The sequence below is a fragment of the Staurois parvus genome, unplaced genomic scaffold (assembly GCF_062004578.1).
Source record: "Staurois parvus isolate SC_StPar_1 unplaced genomic scaffold, SC_StPar_1.0 ptg000578l, whole genome shotgun sequence".
In the NCBI taxonomy this organism is placed as follows: Eukaryota; Metazoa; Chordata; class Amphibia; order Anura; family Ranidae; genus Staurois; species Staurois parvus.
Window position 1 is genome coordinate 4200759 of NW_028318374.1, and position 6931 is coordinate 4207689.

Genomic DNA, 6931 nt, shown 5'->3' on the forward strand with positions numbered 1-6931 from the left:
GTTTATAACGCAACGGTGATCAAGTACCACCAAAAGAAATCTCTATTTGTGGAGACAAAATGACATAAATTTCATTGAAGTGCAGTGTTGTATGACCGTACAATAGTTAGTAATGCAGCGCTGTATCACAAAAATTGTCCTGGTCAGGAAGGGGGGAAATCTTCGGGAAGTCAAGTGGTTAATTTGACCCATAAATTTCAATTTAAAAAAAATGCCCACTGATGCCTTGATATTTTTTTGGATTTTATTGGAACACAGAATTGATTGCCTGGATTGAACCATTACCAAATTTGCATTTGGTTGCATTTGGCACTGATGTCCACACTGAAGTTTTAAGTGGCCACAGAAGGTATATGGAAGCAGAGCTGCATCAACCTTTTTTTAGGTTAGGAGCCTTGGGTAGCCCTTTCCAGGGTAGGAGAAAAGGTGGTACGACCTGCATGTAACAGTGCTTGGTATCAAACCAAATTATCTCTATTGTCAAGCACGGACACGTGGCAGATGTCAAGGTATGTCCCAATGGTGAAGTGTCAACTTTCACAAAGTTGGTATTTGTGGAGGAACTTTTGTAGACTGCAGTGGCTCTAGAGCAGGAGATCTTATGATCTAGAATTTTATAGTGTCTTAATCTGGGTGAGCAAAGCAACTGTCAATAGTAGTTATAGGACAGGTTTACTTTAAGATTATTTTCATTCTACCAATGGAAACACAAGGGAGCTGAATCAATGTTTTTTTTTCAGGTTGGAAGCCTTGGGTAGCCCCTTCCAGGGTAGGGGGAAAGCTGGTATGACCTCCATGTAACAGTGCTTGGTATCAGACCAAATTATCTCCATTTTCAAGCACAGACATATGGCAGATGACGAGGTTTGTCCAAATGGTGGCGTGACAACTTTCAAAAAGTTGGCATTTGCAGAGTGACTTTTGTAGACTGCAGTGTCTCTAGAGGAGGAGATGTTACAATCTAGAATTTTGTGGTGACTTAATCTGGGTGAGCAAAGCAACTGGCAACAGTAGTTATAGGACAGGTTTACTTTAAGATTAGGTAAATTCTGCCAATGGAAACACAAGAGAGCTAAATCAATGTTTTTTTCAGGTTGGAAGCCTTGGGTAGCCCCTTCCAGGGTAGGGGGAAAGCTGGTATGACCTCCATGTTACAGTGCTTGGTATCTGACCAAATTATCTCCATTTTCAAGCACAGACATATGGCAGATGACAAAGTATGTCCAAATGGTAGCGTGACAACTTTCAAAAAGTTGGTATTTCAAGAGTGACTTTTGTAAACTGCAGTGGCTCTAGAGGAGATGCTACGATGTAGGACTTTATGGTGACTTAATCTGGGTGAGCAAAGCAACTGGCAACAGTAGTTATAGGACAGGTTTACTTTAAGATTAGGTAAATTCTGCCAATGGAAACACAAGAGAGCTAAATCAATGTTTTTTTCAGGTTGGAAGCCTTGGATAGCCCCTTCCAGGGTAGGGGGGAAGCTGGTATGACCTCCATGTTACAGTGCTTGGTATCTGACCAAATTATCTCCATTTTCAAGCACAGACATATGGCAGATGACAAAGTGGGGTTTATTTACTAAAGCTGGAGAGTCCAAAATCAGACTCCCTTCTGCATAGAAACCAATCAGCTTCCAGGTTTCATTGCCAAAGCTTCATTGAACAAGCTGAGGTTAGAAGCTGATTGGTTTCTATGCAGAAGGGAGTCTGATTTTGGACTCTCCAGCTTTAGTAAATAAACCCCAGTATGTCCAAATGGTAGCGTGACAACTTTCAAAAAGTTGGCATTTGCAGAGTGACTTTTGTAAACTGCAGTGGCTCTAGAGGAGATGTTATGATGTAGGACTTTATGGTGACTTAATCTGGGTGAGCAAAGCAACTGGCAACAGCAGTTATAGGACAGGTTTCCTTTAAGACTAGGTAAATTCCGCCAATGGAAACACAAGAGAGCTAAATCAATGTTTTTTTTCAGGTTGGAAGCCTTGGGTAGCCCCTTCCAGGGTAGGGAGAAAGCTGGTATGACCTCCATGTTACAGTGCTTGGTATCTGACCAAATTATCTCCATTTTCAAGCACAGACATATGGCAGATGACAAAGTATGTCCAAATGGTGGCGTGACAACTTTCAAAAAGTTGGTATTTGCAGAGTGACTTTTGTAAACTGCAGTGGCTCTAGAGGAGATGTTACGATGTAGGACTTTATGGTGACTTAATCTGGGTGAGCAAAGCAACTGGCAACAGTAGTTATAGGACAGGTTTCCTTTAAGACTAGGTAAATTCTGCCAATGGAAACACAAGGGAGCAAAAAAAAAAAAGGCAGAGGTTTTCATTGTCTCCTTCTTTATCCCAAACAAAAAAAAAGTGGTCAGAGATACCTATTATGCACAGGAGAATTAGTTTTACAAGATATATTTATGTATATAATGTATGTAGGACTTTATAACATTCCAAAGAGGGGCAGTTGCAGAAAAGAGGGGCACAGGGGTTTGAGACACTTGAGGGCTATGCTTGTGGCTAAAGTGATATTTCTCTAAGAAATAACAATGCCATATGTTTATTATCTTAACCTTAACTAGGTTAGCACAATGCTTTTTGATGAAGGACAGTGATGTGGCACAATTCTTATTTGGAAATGTCTGAGATTACGGTAGACCTCCAGGGCACTCAGGGCCACCCCTCTGTACACACACAGCCACCCTTGCATTAGTCAGGATGTGAGCGTCCTGCTTAATTGTGGCATGCGAGCGGCCGCTCGCACAGATGTCAGATGTCAGGCTCTATCCGATGAAGAGGTCCCTGCCTTGGGCTGTTTATATATGACCAACCAGGGCTTCCTGCTGCATGATGAAATAATTATGAGGCCCCTTGTGAGGTAGAACGTGTAAGCTGTACGGGCATTACATTTCAGCAAAATGTGAAGACTTTTTCCATATTTACTTCTTTAACACATTCAGCGCCGGACCAAACCAGGCTTGTGCTGCAGCCTCTCGGAGTAAAGGGAAGCTTAAAGTTACCATAAGCAAAACACTTAATGCCGAAACTGGTTGCTGGGGATAGCGTCTTAGATGATTTCTGTGCACTACAATACCATTGTGATGTTCCTACTAATATACAAAAAAATATTCTAAGTCCAGAAAGACTTCAGTATTGCAGAGAACAGAATAGTTACTGTAAATTAGCCACCATGTTTGGTCTGGTGGGACTTTATCAAGTCCTGCATATAGTCACTGCACTGTCCTATTACTTCTATCCTTCTATTATTCGTAGATAATATTCTATTATTTTTTAATTCCAATTTATATTGTTCAAACAAAGCAAAAGTGCTACAAGTACAATTTGGTAATACATACATTGTTAAAGTGGAACTAAACTCTCCCAATCAACATGGACTATGCTTACTCCTTATGCTTCTAGAATTGTAAGCTCGAAAGAGCAGGGCCCTCGAACCCCTTGTGTATTGTTTTGTTACTGTATTGTCACATGTACTGTCCCCCACATGTACAGCGCTGAGCAAACCCTTTGGCACTATATAAATACTGTATAATAATAATTAGTAAATAGATAGGAAGGTATATTATATTGATTTGTTTTAAACTTTTTCTTTTTTTTACATTTCTTGAGTTGCTTCCTGGTTTTTGGCCTAGGCCAAAATGTTGTCATACATCCCAAAAGTCTACATCTGGAAGAGGGGAGGAGAGGTTTTCTCAGCTAAGCACACCCTCCTGCCTGAATGCCTGAGCTAGGGGCGGATGGACCAGGAAGCTAATGCTACTGTGTATAAATCATCTGTCCTTTCTCTAGATGGCCATGGCGTGAAATGCTAGAGGGGGTGTTTTTCAAAGTGATTTCTCAACAAAATTAAACATGGAGACATGGATGGATAGGGGAATTTACTTTTAATATTAAAAATGAATTAAATCGCATTTTTGATTTGTAGTGCTCAGATACAGTTAAGTTCTACTTTAAAGTGTATTCAAAGCCACATTTTTTATTTAAGCTTTGGACAGAGTGGTCAGTGCTGTCTATGTCAGAAGCTCGTTATTTGACCTAATGACAATTGTCCCCAAGATGGAAAGTGAGGTAGAAGCCAAAATTTTGGATTGCCACCAAAACAAGCAAAATTTCCCAATGGTAACACTGGTTCCAGTAACAACTGCCTAAAAAGGAGATTTTCCTTTTAGTCAATATATTTTCTCCTGTTTCCTAGGGAAATCTCCCCAATGGGGAACAAATGGATAAAAAAAAAGACCTGACTTGGGTTTCACAAGCTTTGGCTTTAGTTATATAATTATTAATAACTATTATATTGAAATTATTATTATTATTATTATTATTATTATTATTACAAATATATAATTATAATTTTTAATAAAAAATATTCATCCAAAGCCAAAACTTTTTATTTTTAAAAAAAGGAGAAATGGTGAAAACCCATCAGTTTTTTCCTGTTTCCTAGGGAAATCTCCCCAATGGGGAACAAATGGATAAAAAAAAAGACCTGACATGGGTTTCACAAGATTTGTCTTTAGTTATATAATTATTATTAATAACTATTATATTGGAATTATTATTATTATTATTATTATTACAAATATATAATTATTATTTTTAATAAAAATTATTAATCTAAAGCCAAAACTTTTTATTTTTAAAAAAAGAAGAAATGGTGAAAACCCATCAATTTTTTCCTGTTTCCTAGGCAATTCTCCCCAATGGGGAACAAATGGATAAAAAAAAGAGCTGACATGGGTTTCAGAAGCTTTGGCTTTAGTTATATAATTATTATTAATAATTATTATATTGGAATTATTATTATTATTGTTGTTATTATTATTACAAATATATAATTATAATTTTTAATAAAAATTATTCATCCAAAGCCAAAACATTTTATTTTTTAAAAAAAGGAGAAATGGTGAAAACCCATCAATTTTTTCCTGTTTCCTAGGGAAATCTCCCCAATGGGGAACAAATGGATAAAAAAAAAGACCTGACATGGGTTTCACAAGCTTTAGCCTTAGTTATATAATTATTATTAATAACTATTATATTGGAATTATTATTATTATTATTATTATTATTACAAATATATAATTATTATTTTTAATAAAAATTATTCATCAAAATCCAAAACGTTTTATTTTTTAAAAAAAGGAGAAATGGTGAAAACCCATCAATTTTTTCCTGTTTCCTAGGGAAATCTCCCCAATGGGGAACAAATGGATAAAAAAAAAGACCTGACATGGGTTTCACAAGATTTGTCTTTAGTTATATAATTATTATTAATAACTATTATATTGGAATTATTATTATTATTATTATTATTACAAATATATAATTATTATTTTTAATAAAAATTATTAATCTAAAGCCAAAACTTTTTATTTTTAAAAAAAGAAGAAATGGTGAAAACCCATCAATTTTTTCCTGTTTCCTAGGCAATTCTCCCCAATGGGGAACAAATGGATAAAAAAAAGAGCTGACATGGGTTTCAGAAGCTTTGCCTTTAGTTATATAATTATTATTAATAATTATTATATTGGAATTATTATTATTATTGTTGTTATTATTATTACAAATATATAATTATAATTTTTAATAAAAATTATTCATCCAAAGCCAAAACATTTTATTTTTTAAAAAAAGGAGAAATGGTGAAAACCCATCAATTTTTTCCTGTTTCCTAGGGAAATCTCCCCAATGGGGAACAAATGGATAAAAAAAAAGACCTGACATGGGTTTCACAAGCTTTAGCCTTAGTTATATAATTATTATTAATAACTATTATATTGGAATTATTATTATTATTATTATTATTATTACAAATATATAATTATTATTTTTAATAAAAATTATTCATCAAAATCCAAAACGTTTTATTTTTTAAAAAAAGGAGAAATGGTGAAAACCCATCAATTTTTTCCTGTTTCCTAGGGAAATCTCCCCAATGGGGAACAAATGGATAAAAAAAAAAGACCTTACATGGGTTTCACAAGCTTTGGCCTTAGTTATATAATTATTATTAATAACTATTATATTGGAATTATTATTATTATTATTATTATTACAAATATATAATTATTATTTTTAATAAAAAATATTCATCCAAAGCCAAAACTTTTTATTTTTAAAAAAAGAAGAAATGGTGAAAACCCATCAATTTTTTCCTTTTTTTTCATCTTTTTCCTAATAGAAAAAAAATCTCTCTAGAATCAGAGATATGTCCTTTTAGACAATTGTGCCCTCATTAGAAGATTTCTCTTTCATTCTTGTTCTGGTGAAGATGCAAAATTTGGGATTCTTTACAGCAGAGGTCACCAGGACACATAAAGGGGGTAAATCACCAACAGCAATAAAAACCTAAATCACATCAATCCACTTGCTTCTTGTTCCCCATAGATCGCAAACATTGTGGCACCCTGTAGAGCTGTAGAGAAGGAAAGCCAGCACACCAGCTTCTAATATGATCCTTTTCTGAAGCTCTATTAGAGCAACATTATGTTTTGGGGACACAGTGGCCCCCTTTATTAAGTTAAAAGCACAACATTTTTTCTATTTTTCAAGAAACAAAAACTTGACAGTACTCTTGTTTTATTGAAAACACATTCCAGATTGGCCAGTAGGATCACCATTACAATGATGAACTAGCTCAGGACATAAAGTGATATTTCAATTACAAGCAGATTTTAAGGGCGGAAACACGCAGCATGCCACAATAGGGCCCAAACACGCAGCATGCCACAATAGGGCCCAAACACGCAGCATACCACAATAGGGCCCAAACACACAGCATGCCACAATAGGGCCCAAACACACAACATGCCACAATAGGGCCCAAACACACAACATGCCACAATAGGGCCCAAACACACAGCATGCCACAATAGGGCCCAAACACACAGCATGCCACAATAGGGCCCAAACACACAG